A 17,460-nucleotide genomic window follows, 5' to 3' on the forward strand; every position below is an offset into this window, starting at 1 on the left:
TTTCCCTGCCACTACAGGCCCAACAACAGGCCAGTAGACCTGCCTGTCTCTCTGCGTGCCAACATGTCACTGCGCCCATATGGAGGCAGGCATGGTTCTAACTAGTAATCCATTCTCCTGTTTGTGAGTGTTGAGCCACCACTGGGGCCTTTAACTCATAGTGATAGAATGCAAGCACCACAGAATCAGCTTACATTAAAAAATTACATTTACTGTATTAAGGCAGCAATTTAATCAAGACTGACTCACTCTAAAAATGAGTGAGACGTGTTTTGGGAAAAATCCAAATACACCTACAGAAGAGATTGATAATCTCGGGACATGGATGAATTAGCTAATTTTTAGGACCTACGTACTATCTGTAGTCCAAAAATAATTGAAATAAATTAACTAACCACATACGTTGTTTGTGCAAGCAGCTTACTAATATTTATATTTATTGTCAGGTTCTCTGTTTGGTGGTCACCTCTAGTGTATTAATATAAGGTCAGGTGAGGAAGTATGAAAAGTCTGCACAGAGAGGAGGTCAGGATTTGACCCAGGAGACCACTCTACATGTCCCATGTGAAACCCAAAGTCAAGGTTCAGTTATTTTAAGGTAACATAATTACATTACATATATACAGTGAGTATATCACTGTTTACATAATGTACTTGCATATGGAAGTCAAATTTCTAACCCTAATTTGGGACACTGTGTGAACAGATTGCATCAAATTCAAAATAAGAGCATATTTTTCCAAAAATTGTCCCAAGTTTGCACATAAAAAAACTCTTTGTACTGTATTCAATTTAATGTAGGTGGCAAAGGATTTCCAAATCATTGCATTCAGTTTTTATTATGCTTTTCACAGCATTCCAACTTTTTTGGAATCAAGGTTGTACTTAACAAACATAATTATTGTAACCCAAACCATGATCTTTTCCGAAACCTAACCAAGTACTTTTGTTGCCTAAACCTGATAAAACTGTGAACATTAACCACCTGTTTAAATCTGCGACCACTTCATTTACATATGAGGACGCATTGATCTTCTGCCAACGCTAATAAAGGGTAGGAACAAACAACATAAGTTGTCGTATGGGTTGGAGGAGTTTGTTTCAGTAAAAACCTCCATTATCATCTTCCATGTAGCAATTTGAGATTCAATACCTCATGTGATAAAGGAAATATATATTTTTGTTCATGCTGTTAATTAAGATAAAGTCACTTAACTCTAAAGTGGAGCTTCAACCTAGTCAGCAGGACAATGACTCAGAGCTCTTCCATCCGTAAAAAGATAACAAAGTGAATGATTCTGTGCAACACTCACATCCAGGATGGAGACCCACCTTTGAGAATGGTAAAATTAAAAAAAAAAACACCTCTGTTGTCAGTTCTGTCTTTTATTGCAAATCCCCTTAACTTGACTTCCCTTTGCTCACCCATATGGCTAGCACATTAGCTATATATCTGAAGCTTTAAGGTTTAACCCTTTTCTTCAAATCTTCAGTCATTCCACTGACTTTTGCCACAGTTTAAGCTCAGCAGCTCTGACATCTGATTTCATAGGCCTTGGGAGTGGGAGTTTGGCAGACTCCATCTCCCTCTCCCCTCTAATACAAGAAACCAATATCACTTTGACCGCTGGTGGAAAAAGGCATCAGGCACCTTGCTCGAGGTAATGGATAGCTTCTGCTCACTGATATAAACAACTGGGGAGCTGTGATCCTGCCAGGACCAGTTTCAGTCTGGACAAGGGATCCGTGTGTATTTGCTGCATGCCACCGTCGAGTTACTTTGCTCTTGGGGGGGACTCTCCACCGGTGGAAAAATTATATTAGCCTGGGAAGAAATAAGCCAAGACCACATTCACTTTTCTGTGACATCACACTTGAAGTCATAAAAAGTGTGTATGTGTGTGTGGGGGGGTGTGTGATTTTTCTTTACTGCCGTCTGCCTGCTGTCACATGATTACAGATGGTTCAAAATTGAGGCATATCTGAAATTAAATTTGTTCAGTTTCCATTACGTAAGATTGGTTGATAAGCACACAGGTGTGTGTGTGTCTGCGGGTGCAGGGGATGAGTGAAAGGTGTCAACGCTGCTGGTCAGGGTTGTCTTTCGCACTTTGAAGCTCCACAACCTTTGATATTATCAAAGAGGAAACAGTAAAGAAAATGAGGGAAGCCAGTTCTATAAAAATGTTCTCTCAAAGATGATTCAAGAAAGTCTTTTCTTTGTCTGTGCGTGTTTCTTTTGAATTATCTGTGCAACTTTGAGCAGTTCTCACAACTGAAAGTTACAGAGCACCGGCTTTCAAAAAGGTAGCCAGCCTTTCTTTGCACTTACTCCGAATAATTCATTGTAACGTTTTACACAATTTGTCTATTTCATTAGCTGCACCTGTACAATATAATGCAATCCAATACAACTCTTCTGCTTTTTTGATGCCTATAATGTTTCTTGCTATAGAGTGTCAAACTCTCAAATAGGTGTTAATAAAATTATATTTTTAAGAATTGAGGCCTCTCAATATAATATAGTCCAGTACAAAACCACCTTTAACTGTGAATCCAAAAATAAACATCTAACTGACTTTACGGTCACCAAAAACTGAATATTAGGAGTGCAGATAAAGATAGATGCTATTGCAGGGCAGTTGTATTGGACTGTATTAGATTGTTCAGGTATTGTTCTTTAATAACATAGCGACTGAATATATATGCATTATTACCACCCAATAATAAAGAGTGCTGGAACTCACCCCTAAACTCTAGTTTTATCATTTCTGGAGAGATCTCTAAAAAAAAGTCCTAATTAAAGTCTATCTAGATGTTTCTAAGTTAAAACAACATACTTAAAATTTATTTGAAAGACATTTGGAAATAACTAATGTTTATCTGTGTGTGTTAATGTGTTCTCGCGATCTCCTTGGTGACAGAAACCAAGACCCTTCTGCCAGGTTGACCCTTGCAGGGTCACGAGCACCATCAATTATGTCAGCAAGTAAAATGGGCTTTGCTACACACAGCAGATTATATGGAGTGTAAAACATTAGAAAAATGTGTCTGAAACATCAGAGTAACATGTTTGAAGTGACAATGGGTTGGGGTGGGGGTTAGAGACGCTCCCAAAAAGGGAAGACCCTTGACAAGTGATTTTGTTTGAAGGCATTGTAACACACTCAAGTGGGCAGGGATGCTTTCTATGGCCCCAACGGCACTCCATCTTCTGGGCAGAATACAAGCGGGATGGGAGGACATATGCTTTCCACAGGGTCAAATGAAGCAGAACTCACAGGCTTTTGTGGTGCTCCCTTTTGGTGGCGAGAAGAAAAGGCAAATCTGTTGTTGGGCTGTAGTCCAATGGGCCCACAAATATCGCATAAAAACTCACCGGCCTGTTTCCTTGTGAGGCTTTTGTCTCTGCTTCATGATAAGGAGTGTGGGTCCTGTTGGCCTTAATGGCTAAACCGCATAGTTCTCTGTCTGAATGAGCTCTCCAGCAGGCCGGTCCGGGACGAGACACACACACACACACACAAACTCACACACACACACACACACACCTCCTTGTACTTCTATCTTTGTGAGGTCCGTCATTGGAATAGTGAATTCCCTAGCCCCTTACCCTAACCCTTAATCCAACCGTCACCATCACAATTAAATGTCCAACCCTAACCCTAACGTTAACCCTAAAACAAAGTCTGAACTCTCAAATAAGCCTTTAAAGAATTGACCGAAATGTCCTCACTTCGCAAAAATGTTTCTGTTGTTTCTGTTTCTGTTGGTTAAAAACGTGTTCCGGTCCTCACTATGTAGGAAGTACAAGAACACACACACACACACACACAAACACACATACACTTGTGCAGACTCCTGGCCTGGCAAGAATGCATCATCCATCCATCACAAGAAAGCTTTGAGAGGCGCTTTGACTAATTCAGGACAATGAAGACATAGCTGGACAGAGATGTTTGCGATGAGCGTGACACTCAAGCACCTTCTGCTCTGTTTAAACCCTCTTACTCTCTTTCACTATATGAAAGCTGAGTCTAGATTCTAGCTAGATAGCAGATTGTGATCAGCACCTCACTCTCCTGCCAGTAAAAAGCTTTTTGCTGACTGGGGCCAAAGCCAGCCTTTTCTAAGCCCCGGAGTTACAGTGTAACACACACTGCACCATACTTCAGGTCTTCAAAAAATGCTAAACCAATAAAAAAGGGTTTCCATCCATCTAGACACGCTCACATACAGGTTGTTTTTTTTTTTAAAGGGGGTTATGTCTGCAAGGCCGCTAACAAAGTTTTGATTGACTACAAGACGTCTGAAGCGTAGTGATTCCTCAATTTTTTGGCTGAAAACTATGGAGCGAGACTAAACAAGCTTTCTTATACGTCTAGTCTCAGACATCAATTCTGAATTACCTATAGAGGTATGTATAAAGTAGAACAGATTTGGATCTGCAGGTTCCCTACTATAAAAATGCAGTTTACTAAAAGCCATACAGTCTGGAGTCACATCAAGTATTGGATTTCAATGCTGGTAGTTCATTTATTCGCTTAATTTATATTTAAGGTTTGTTTGTATATTTTCTGTTGCACCATTGTACCTCAAGTCCTTGTGTTGATCATTTACAGCACTATACATTGTGACAAAGAAACTGCTTCTTCCCTATAGCTCCGTTGTGATTAAACTGGCAGTCTCGTTGCCTTGAATGATTCTCTCCACACTGCGCAGCTATACAGTAATAGACAATGGCACACACCATGAAGCAGTTACATATAACTGGATTATGGACTCACATACCCTATAAGATGCTGTCTGCTTCAATCTGGCAAAGAAGTCACAGACACTCCAGTAGTTTTTACATTTATTACTGTTCAACACAAACCATATATGCTCTTAAAAGAATTCCACTGTGGAGTATAGTGATCTTGTTAATTATAATGAATTAAAAGTGAGCATGGTTCACTTTGGAGTTTCATCATGTACCTAATTATTGCAATGAATCAAACATCTACATTACATTGTAACTTGTCATCAAAAAGCAGTCAAGTTCAAACTTATTTTCATGGTGTTTATGCTTGCTTATCATTTGTATTCTGGGTTTTAATCTTTTGACAAAATTATACTTAATTGTTATGCTGTTGAGCAGCCAACTTGTGCTGTGTGTGTTGTGTGTTCAAACTCTTGATCTGAATTTGAACAAAGCCTCAGAGGACTCAAGCAATCTGTACTTTTAAATGCATTACTACTAAAACATCAAGACTGACTACCTATTTTAATTGACAGTCGTAAAAGGAACAAAAGCACCGGCTGTAGGGAAAAAAGGAAAAAATATTTAAAGAATCTAATATGTATATTATCTGGTAAATTAGCAGCAGTAATGTTAAGTATACTGTACATACAATGCATAGTAATTGAGGAAAAACATGTCCAAATACTGATGTGGTCCTTTAAATGTAAAGAATTTACTGAACTTTTTAATATATTATGCTAAAATGGTGTCGGTACTGGATGGAACCCATTGGCCATTGGTCTGATGACCATTTAGCCTCAGAGGAAAACAACCAATATATTGGGGATTCTGCTGTAGCCAGCAGATATCTGGATAATGGACGAACGACCAATATCCAGGCCAAGATCACTAACATTTTGCATCTTTCTTTCTCCACACAGAATGTTTACCTGCATGAATCCAAAGCCTGCTCATACATGACTGGTGAAAATACTTGGACTACCAATGGAAACCAGATACCAAAATCTTGTCCTGTTGTCTACCTGTCACTTGTGGAAATTTGGTTTTCTCTACTACTACTATTCAAGAAAAAAAAGGTTACATTTGAGGTACTCAAGTATTTCTAAATGCTCCTGTTTTTTCCACACATTTACACAGTATACTATGTCCCCCACGACTGTGTTACGTGTGTGTGTGTGTGTGTGTGTGTGTGTGTGTGTGTGTGTGTGTGTGTGTGTGTGTGTGTGTGTGTGTGTGTGTGTGTATGTGTGATTGCTCCCCACCAAGGGAGGCTGATGAGAGCAGCTAAAGGGTGTTTATGAGACTGTTAGCCAGGAGAGGATGCCGCCCTGCAGCTCTCGCCCAAATAAAAGAGCCATTTATTACATCCAACATGACCCTCTCATTACACACAAATAGGAATTAATGAGCGCTATATCGGGCGCTCCCAGCGGAGCGAGGCGGGGCCCGCTAAAGGACTAGCGTTAATTACATTGTCCTACATCTCCCCCATTTAACACCACCCATCAGATCGCTCTATCTGCAGGGGAAGGATAGCAGGGTGGAAGAGACTCACTACCTGGAAGGATGCTTAAGTGTGGTAAAGCCCGAAAAATTAGTTGGGTTTGTGAAAACTTCTTCTCTGCTATGGCACCCTTACATTTCCTGTAACCTGCTCATGCATATTTGTGGGGTCAAGGGTCAAGTGAACTTTCTATTTGCTATATGTGTACTTTCGAATAAAATGTTCGAAATACATTTCAAAAATGATACATCAGATTTCTTCTTGTTCTGTGATTACCTGGGTCAACATGATCTCCAGCCTAAACGACAGAATAAAACATTTGTCAATACCACCCATAACGACACATATGAGCGTTTGTCAAAATGAGTGTTTCGCAGCTCATGGTAACGCAGAGCATTCTAAAAATAGCACACACGTCATTATACATACATGTACAGTGTGCGGTTGTAAAAAAAGCTGCTTTCTGTGAATTTATGCTACAAAACCACTGACCTAGGTTTAGGGCAAAGACAGTTTAGACAGTAAACAAATGTACGTAAATGCCAGAAGTGAAGTAGTTACGAGGGTGATGTGAGCCACGGAAGTTACGTAAAAAATGGAAGTTAGGTTAAAAGGAATTTACTTTTGTTTCCACATGGAACAAGAACCCTTTTCTCCTGGGTCAAAGTCCGCCATTTTTCAGTTAATATTAAAAAAATATATCTTGCACTGCAACTTCTTCATTCAACTTTTTATTACCATAATTACTGTAGTTGTGAATACACACAGTTTAAAGATGCTATGAATTAAAACTGGCACTTTGGGTGTATAAGCTCCTGGTTTTAAAAGTGATTTAAACACATAGATTAAAATACTTGTGGATTTGTCAGAACACCAACATTTCTTGCCCAATAGTGCACCCTTTTAAAGGTTAAGTGTTGGGATTTCAGCAGTGAAATTGGCGAGTACAAACATAACTGATAGAATTGATGGTCAAAACTAGAAAAACAGACCCCGAGCTGTAAAAATTGGAATTTTCCTTTCTGGTTTCACATGGGAGAGAATCTGCTTGACCAGAAAACACACATCTCAGGTTTGATCTCGCTTTCGTTATCCTTTTCATACTGTACATGCCATGTTTTGAAAGGTGCACAGACAAAAAAAAAAGGCATGAAACTTCCCAGAATGCTCCCAGGACTTGTACTTCCTCCTGACTGTGCTCACATCCCCTTGTCTACAGCATCAGCTTTTCATCTCTTTCTGGTTTACTTTCTCCCGCACGCTCTGATTCCAACTTAAATCTTTACCGTTATCTCTCTCTTCCCTTCACCTCTGGAAATGCCACACCCTCCCTCCCTTTTTTTTCTTCCTGTTCCACCTCCCTAAACATCCCCCCCCCCAAAAAAAAATGATACAGTTATCATCAACAATCTCTTCCCATATTTCTTCCTTTTCTTTGCGTTTCATCAAGCGAATCAGACAATTTTACACCAGCTTCCCATCAGGATCCCCCCATTCACTGCACTCATTGTTTTCACAGAAGGCTTTATGTACTTGCTTTATTGTACCGTAAAACCCAAACACGATAGCTGCTCTGGTGATTTTGAAGAATTAGGGAAGTAGTAGGTATTAAGTGGCTGCTGTGCTCGCTGCAACACTTGAACAAAAAGCTGATTATGGATCAAATTCTCACCACACAGGAGACCTTAAGCTTCCTCTGAGATGAAAAAGATGATTTTTCTTTGACCTCACTTATGTGTAATAATGCCAGGAATGTGGTTACCTTAAGAAGGTATGTTCTATTTTTGTCCCTCATTAGATTTTGAGGTGGGATTTTGTTATTGTTCCCTTAGAGGATCTACGGTTGGGGTGGGCTGTTTTTTATTATCATTAATCGCTTTTAATTTATTGTTTTGCTACGTGTGGGAGATATAAAGTCCTCTGAGACTGTGACTGTGATTAGAGGGCTGTACAAATAAATGTGAAATTAATTTGAGTTGACTTGCAGATAAACAATAATAAGGATATCAACCGCAGGACCTGATGAGGATTCCAGATTCAGATTCAGATGATTTTAATAAAAAAGTGTGTGCACAGAGTTCAGCATATGAAGGCTCTATTTTTTGCTCCCTCTGGCTTATACAGCTAGAACCACATCCCTATATGTGTGTTGCTATTTCTGAATGCGAGACATATTGGAAAAAAATATATTGACAACCTCTGGCCGTGACTTCAGAATTCAGTAAGTTTAATAAAACTGTGTAAGCTGAGAAAAATTTGAAGTTACTTATTTCTTTGCTTTTAGTGACAAATCAATGTGTTTTCTTGTGTCTGTGGTAATATCTTTTACTCCACCACTTTGACACCATTGCCTGCGAGAGTAAACAATTACACCTGGATCAAAGTACTGGAATAATTATATATCAAGCAAGTGCTGGTTAGTGGTAATGTCTCTAGTCAGCTATAAGAGGGGCGGGCTTTGCTACGAGATGTTCTCAAATCTCTCTTTCATCTTTTTATACTTTCTCCCCCATCAAGGCACTTTTCAACACACAAACAGACACACACACACGCGCACACGTACACACACACACACACACACACACACACACACACACACACAGACACACACACACACACTCCTTGCATCTCTCTCTGTGTTGGTATGACACAGGAAAAAGCTGGGCCCTGCAGCCAACCCCGCCGTCCGCACTGAATGCGATTAAGCTGAGCAGTGATTAATCTGGGCTGCCCCATAATTCCTCTTTACCACTTTAATGGATGTTATCTCCCCTCCTCTGAAGGCTTATCTTGCTGATCGGGGCCAAGGATGAGGGGAGGGAGAGGAAGAGGAGGGGGGTGGCTATGGGTGGAAGAGGGGGTGAATCAAACAAAATCCATACAGAGGTAAGTAAATGAATAAGTAAGTAAATAAGTAAGTAAATAAATAAATGCAGGGATTGAGGAAGCTGCTAAGCGGATAAAGCAGATCAGTCTCTGTAAAGTGCTCATTTGTTTTCTAAGAAGACGAGACAAGCCGCCTTCAAAGCCTGCTGATACAGTAAAAACACTGTCAACATCACAATTCACAGACAAACAAAATAAATTATCCAAACCGCTGTCAATAAAACTCCCCGCCCCCTCATTGTAAAGATGAGGTGTACTCCATACTGTCACTAACAGTCATGGGTGCAAAGATTTTTAAAAATGTGGGGGTTTTCGATGAGCTCATTTGCTTTCATAAACAGCAGTGATAAGCATAGTGAAAACTACGGCATTGTTTCATTTGCAGTTTCCACATTGTGACATAAAGTCAAAGTTCATCTCATACATGCTAATTTCAGTCATGCCACAGTCACAAATCAGAAACAAGTTTGCTCAGGTCAAACAGCCACATCCTGTTATTGAGAAATCATAACACACATACTAAGATGATGAGCTGGTGTCAGGTTTTGTTCAGACAGTAATAGATTGTAAAACACTATGAACTGACAATAACCTGTTTGCACTACTCTGTGTTGAACAGCCCACTTTTTTTGTTCTGCTATGGAACTATGGGAAGAAATATGTGTCACTAGAAACTGAAAGTGAGTCATTTATTCTAACCAGCTACAGCTGCAATTCATTTACTTCATTCTCATTTGTGGTCTGTTGAACAGTAAATTTATCAAATTTAGTTCACTTTATCACTATTTTTAAAGATTCTGACATATTTTGCAGACTCAGACCTCCTTACTTATACTTTGGATTTAGGATTTAATCCACTAAACAAACTATACAAACGTAGGCGACACAGAATGGAGTTCTGTGAAGGTAATATTGATTGCTCTTTCTCAATGACCGGAAATGCATTTGACTTGTGAGTAGGGCTGGGTGATATATCGATATAAGAAATATATCGATATATTTTTAAATGTGATATGATATTAGACCATATATGCGCATACATGCATATATCGATATAGTTCATTTTCTTTCTTTCTTTATATATAAACTAGGGCTGGTCATATTTAGTTATTTTGTAATGTTATGTTATTGTATGTAATGTTATTATTTTCTCATATAAATATACTTATTTCAGAAAAAGATTGGCCTATTTAATTTCATGGGCTATTTTTATTAAAGATATTTTCTTATTTAAATGCGCACTTTATGGAGCTTTGATTTTAAAAAAGGTAATCTTGTTGTTATACAGTATTTATGTTCACTTAAATAAACGGTTTCAATAAAACTACTTGTGACATGTGTTTGACTTCAACTGAACATTTGCTCTCACTTTGCGATTAAAATATCGGGATATATATCGTATATCGAAGTATATAGACTTCAATTTCAATAGTATATAATAGAATTTCAATAAATACAGTTAAAGTGCAACTTAATTCAATTTCATAATATTATATTCAGGCACAAATGTATTGGGATATGTTCCATACTGAATTAATTTCAAATGATGCCATTTAGATTTAGTTTTTCTATGCAACTATCCAACTTAAACAATACAAATACATTTTTGTGGTTTAAATTCAGTTTTGTATTGCAAGTATTCAAGTTGAGCAATTAAAATTCAAATATATATGATGCAAATTATGTTTCTAGTGGCTCATATTTCAGCCAATTCATAAATTTACTGAAATTTGTAGCCATGCAATATACAGTCATGGAAAAAAAATATTAGACCATTGTTTTCTTTAATTCCTTGTCCATTTTAATGCCTGGTACAACCAAAGGTACATTTGTTTGATAAATATAATGATAACAACAAAAATAGCTAATACGAGTTTAATTTAAGAGCTGATATCTAGACATTTACCATGGTTTTCTTGATAATATTTTGGTTATTATCAAGAAAACCATGGAAAATGGTGAGATATCAGCTCTTAGACTAAACTCTTTTGAGCTATTTTTGTTGTTATCATTATATTTACCCAAACAAATGTGCCCTTAGTTGTACCAGGCATTAAATGAACAAGAAAGCAAGGAGAAAACAAGGGTGGTCTAAAAAATGTTTCCATGACTGTAGCTTTAAAATTAAAACATGAAAAGAGACAGAAAGACTGCAGTAATACTCTTAATTTCAAACTATGTATTTCATGTAATCATAAAAACAGGAGTACAGTAAGAACCTCTGCCATAAAGTTCCTTTTAAACTTTCCTAACTGAACACCCTTGTACATGCAAGTTAGTGTATTTCTTCTGTGTATGTCCCCGGGGTTTTTGTCCTTCCATGTCCATGTATATAAATGCATATGTGAGAGCTGAGAAGTGACAGGGTTAAATCTGTTTCGTAGCTCTTTCTTCCTCCCGCTTCGGCTTACAGCGATGTTGCAGAGAGATTCTGTCATAGACAAACCTCTGTGGGATTCCATTCACTACTAGTGTACATCTTTAGGTACAAAGCTTCGGGCTGCATTGGCTCCAGGTAACATAAACGCTCCCTTCAAGCCACCGCGTATCTGTCCATGAAAATTCTCTAAAGGGGTTTAAGCATTTACGCAGAACACTATCAGGCACTGCCGAAAATTCAGCTTACCCTGTTGAATAGGGACTTCAAAGAGAATTGCAAATACCTTTGCACCGCTACATTTTCTCCCTTCTCTCTTTTCCTCGCTCTCTCTCTCTCTCTCTCTCTCTCTGTCTCTTCCTGCTTCTTTTCATTTTATATTTCCAAACACAAGCTGCTGCGTGATGTAAAATGTATTATCAGCTATATATTTCCTCTTTAAATGAATAATAACAATAATCTTTGAGTAATTTCTTTTTTATACGCTCCGTCTAAATAGGGCAAAGCAAGCAAGCTAATATAGAGCCGCGGGTAAACAAGGCCGCGCAATAATGAACGTGTGGATTAGGCCTCTAGTCTATGTTGTGTGATAAGGGGAAACAGCTGCTACTATCCAGGTAACAGCACGTATTGACTGTCAATGAAGGATAAACTACTGTGCAGCTGCACATTTACTTCTTTCATTCACACTGTGGACACACTGCACACACACACACACACACACACACACACACACATTAAACAACATGGACACAAACACATACAAAACTAAGCCACGTGCATGCACAGACACATACTGTATATAAGAAGCACAAAGAATCGGGATATAATAAATGTATAAGCCTATTTGCACAGTGTGGAGCTTAAAATGCAAAACAATATGATGCATAAACAGTGTGATTTAATGTAAGAGATAATAAATGGCTTCATAATGAGCAATATAAATGGTCTTTAAACACTTTACTGCTTAGTTCACACTTATAATTAATCTGGGTTCCATGTGTGCATATAAAGTGGATATAAAACTGTGGCCGACTGTGCAAGTAAAACGGCGAGCGAAAGAGAAAAATTACTGCTGGTAAACATCTGCAACACGATTCAGCTGTGGCCTCTAGCTTTCACAAATATGCTGCCTTTTTTCCCTCAGCAGGACCGGCTCTGCACGGCGAGCTCTCCAAATAATGCATTACAAAAAATTGCTCCCTGAAATTATTTACGGTGAAACGCACAACAGAAACCATAACATTTATAATGTTTTACAAAGCCATCAAATAAGTGGAGAGGGGATTAATTGCCCCGGCCCGACCTTAAAATAATTATTTTGAGCGGTGCAACTCTAAACTCCAATGAAATTGATACACTTTGATAATTAGATTCTTGGCACTGACCCGCTGAAGTCAATAAAGGTTATTAAGGCCAATTGCTGTCTAAACGCATTACGGGCAGGGTAAACTGTCCATCGGAGGCCCCAGCTACTCCAGCGCCAATATGATAATCCATTCTCCGTCCTGGGGGTTTCTTCCCCAGCGCCTGTGTCTCCACTCTGCCATACAAAACCAGATTGGATTCGCTTAACCTTTCCAGGACTTTGATCAAATGAGCTCACACAGCAATAACATTTACATTGACCCCCCACCCCTCCTCCTCCAATGCACACACAATCCCTCTGTCTTTTTTTTTCCTTTTTTTATACCTCCTCCTCCCCTTCTGTGTGTCTGCCTCTACTGACTCTACACACCGACCCTCCACACGCTAGGTCAATAACCTAATCAGCTATCGATGGCGACTGGGCCAGGCTGTGTGTGATTGTGGCGCAACCCTCCTCAGCAGCACAGATTGTTTCCGAAGACAGTTATTAAAGTGAGGAGAGGAGAAGATGAGATGGTCACTGAGCGCATCCGTACACATGCATGCACGCAAAAGTCAGCCTCTATTACAAATCAGAGGAGGTAAATTTTGTCACACAATGAGGGGGAAAAAAGAGCAGCGTACATGTTTGTGTGACCAAACCGTCTGAAAACAGGGAGTGACAGGCTGGGTGAATGGAGTAGAGGAAGACATGGCCCCGATACCACTTCCTGTTTTGTACATCTTGAAGTATACAAATGTATTCAACTGAGTGGATCCCATTTATTATGAAAGTAGATTAATTTCCTTGATATGTGTTGAAAAGATTTCCATCTACAAGGCTCGTTCTCCTGTCAAATGAGGGAGAAAGTGCGAGAAAGAGACAGAGATATGGCGAGATAGCGGAGAGCGAGAGAGGGAGAGAACAAGAGAAAGAAAGAACATAAAGAGGGAGAGAGAGACGGAGACGGAGTGCAATGAAATCTCTTTGCTTCGGCGGTGGCTTTTGAAGTTGTGAGATGAGCAGCCACAGAAGTCAGGAAAGTGACAAATTAGGGAAAAAGCTGTACTGTGCAAGCAGAGCTGCTAAATCAATTAAAGTCATGCCAAGTGCATACATTAACATCAATGGTGCGCGCACACACACACACACAGACACACACACACACACACAGGACAGGAAAAAAAGGGGAGATGTGCTCATGGGCTCGTTGCTGTCTCTTCTCCCCCACAGTGAAAAGAGGAAAGATAAAAAGTACCACACCGGTATTTAAAATATTCTGCATAAAGCCAAGACTCTCTGTCTATTGTCAGTCAGACGGAAGCTATTCATTCATGCTAGTTTAAGGAAATGTCACCATTGTATGATAGCCATGATAGCAGAGTCCTGAGGGAACGTGAAGCTGCGAGCGAGGCAGGTCTAAACGGACTTTAGCACCCTGGATCACAGGGGAATGTCAAACATTTACGTTAATGTGCTTTTTTCCCATAAGCAACCTTTACCTTATACACACTGACCCACACACACAAACACACACACATTCATGTACACATTATATTTCGCTGTACGTTCACATACCTACAGTTGAAGTTTATTCAGCAGCACGTCTCTTTGTTTCTATCAAGAAACCACATGAATTCATGAGGTACCAAAAAGAGGCGAGCGAGCAAGTGGACTTGTTTTGTGTCGACTCCTTAGTAATTTATTTATTTATTTATGTATTTTATCAGAATGTCATTCAAATGGAAGGATGAGCATTTGCATGACAACAGGCTGAGGAGCAGAGAGGGAGCCCCGGGGAGAGACAGTATCCATAAACAGGAGCTAGTCCCCCCATATTGCAATATTCTTCATACAGACTAACAAACGCATACATAGCCCAGCGCATCCCACAACACTGTGTGCTAAATATGACAATAAAGAGAGAAAGGCTGGCTGTTTGTATTGCTATTTTAGCAGGATAAAACAATAGGCTGTTTTATTGCTACAGCGCAGAATATAAAACAACACAGTGTCAATTTATAAACCCTATTTAAAGAGACATATATTTGTTATTTTAAAACACCCATGGTGATATCAGATTTGACAAAAATAATGCTGTATTAAAATATACTCTGCAAGGCAAGAACAGAAAAATCGAAACAAATAAATGGCAAACAGCATCCGTACACAGTAGGTCACTCGCATTTCACTAAATTACACTGCACTGTCAATTGCCAGCTTCAAAATGTAAAATATATGCAATAAAGGAATGTAGCAGGGAACCCTCATAATTTAAATAACTCAAAGTAATTTAGAGAAATGCGTTTTAATCTAACTGCAGGAAAGCCACAGCTATCAAAACCTCCAAAAGGAAAATCTATAAGTCACATCTATAAAGTGCTTTTCATCAGCATATCAGGGGTCGATGCATGTATGTAAATATTGCTTGCGAGAGCAATAATGTTGTCTTTCATCACAATAGTGAGTGATTACATTTATGCATTCACCAGTGTTATTTTTGCGAAGGTTCAATATGCATCTCTGCAGATGATATAGTTGCTTTTGTGTGATTGGACACTATGTGAAAAAATGAAACTGTAAAATAAATGATATAAACATATGAGGCTAATTTGAGATGTAAAAACATTTTAAAAAATAAAACATATTTTTATTTTTAAATAAATACTTCATAAAACAGTAGCCCACATTTTATACCCCGATTGTAGAAAAAAAAAGGGGACATTGTGTAAAAATGTACATAAAAAGAGAATGCATGAAATACAGAATTCAGTGTATTACTTACAAAAATGTGTGTTAGCTTAAAAATAAAATATTTTGTCTTTGTATAGTTTTCAATGGAATATATGTCACAAAGGATTAGCAAATTATTGCATTATCTTTTATATGTTTTAGACAATATTACAACTTTTCTGGAATCAAAGTTGTATGACACACACACAAACACACACAGTGGATATGGGTTGCTTGCATATTATATATATATATATATATATATATATATAGAGAGAGAGAGAGAGAGAGACAGATACACAGCAACACAGAGAGAGAAAGACCTCACATTTCACTGATGCCCTTTTCTAAATACAGGTCCAAATCACACACTTCATCTGGGCCCGGAGGTGGAGCTCTGGATGAGTTTAGCCCCTGTCTACTAACCCCTCCACCCATCCACCCACCCACCCTCTGCCAGGCTGTTCGACTAAGTGAGAGAGAGGGAGAGAGAGAGAGAGAGAGAGAGAGAGAGAGAGAGAGAGAGAGACTACGACTAGAGCCGAGGAGCAGCGTCGGCAGCAGCAGTACTGTTCTCCTCCAGCCCCTGTCTTTATCCCCGCCTGAGCATTAGATGTGATTACTGCTCAGCGCTCGACACTGACAGAGACAGAGAGCTCCCAGAGACAGCAGGAGAGGGTGAGAGACATAAAGAGACACAGAGAGAGAGGGAGAGCGAGGGAGAGTGAGAGAGAGCGGAGAGGAAAAGAGGAGCACAGCTCTTTCGCTCCTGCCGCTGCTGCTACAGTGATACAAGAGTGCCCCCTGCTGCTTCTGCTGTCTGTGTGTTAAACACACACACCTACATACATGAACACACACACACACACTTTGAAATCTAGCTATGAGAGACGGACTGCATAGAACCTGCAGGGAGGGAGAGAAAGCGAGACCAAGCATGTATCCGTGTGTGTTTGTAAGTTGCACTTCTACACTAGTGTGGTGTGTGCGTCCGTGTGTGTGTGTGTGTGTGTGTGTGGCACATATGTACTTTTACAGAGCTGTGACTAAGGTGACTTAATTATGAGTCTGACATTACTAAGTGATTCCTTTACAGTGGTGTCTAACTAATAGCCTGCGTGCCCACGTTCCTCTCTAATAAAACTTCTGTGAGACTACAATTAAACACATGACACATCCTTAATAATGCAGCGCGGTAGAAGTTAGACAATCCATCATGTAATTTTAAACACACCCTGCCTTGTGAGCAGCGTTATTGGACAACTGATCACTTGTGTAGTTTGTATAAGAAGCACAAGCGAAAACATGTTGAGCATTTAAAAGGTGGAGGTGGAAACCCTTATTATGAAATGACAGAGAGCCTACACTAGTCATGGAACTGCACTTATTTTGGGGAAACTGTAAAACTGGTTTTATTATTAAATATATTTTCCTTTTTGATTTTAATTGCTACCGTTATCATTATTATTATTATTATTATTATTATTATTATTAATACACTTTTAAGAATATTATCCAGGTAATATTTTGGAAAGTTGATACTTTTACTCATAATATATTAAACACTGCTTTCAAATGTATTATTAAAATCAGGAAAAATACATTTTGCTCTCCATTTTCTCACATGAAACAGGTTTTGTATATTAAAGCTATTAAAGCTATGTTTTTCTTTTCTTCTCCTTTCTAAAACAGGAATGGCACCCGGGAAAAGCTTTTGATTGACATAGTATGTCTGAAAAAAACTTTACTGTTAAATAAACCCTGCATATTAGAATTAAACTGCATTTAATTTACCCACTGAGGGATTAGTAAAGAAATGTGTGAGATAGAGTTTAGTAAACTACGCAGGCAGAGAGACAGTGAGGCTG

At 38.9% G+C, this 17,460-nt stretch overlaps 1 protein-coding gene across 4 annotated transcripts in view; it reads right to left on the bottom strand.

Moving 5' to 3' along the window:
• The window catches only part of fto (FTO alpha-ketoglutarate dependent dioxygenase), a 132,680-nt gene that overhangs the window by 77,442 nt on the left and 37,778 nt on the right, over positions 1-17,460 (bottom strand). The gene's annotated exons all lie outside the window — the stretch shown is intronic.

The sequence above is a fragment of the Centropristis striata genome, chromosome 2 (assembly GCF_030273125.1).
Source record: "Centropristis striata isolate RG_2023a ecotype Rhode Island chromosome 2, C.striata_1.0, whole genome shotgun sequence".
Lineage (NCBI taxonomy): Eukaryota > Metazoa > Chordata > Actinopteri > Perciformes > Serranidae > Centropristis > Centropristis striata.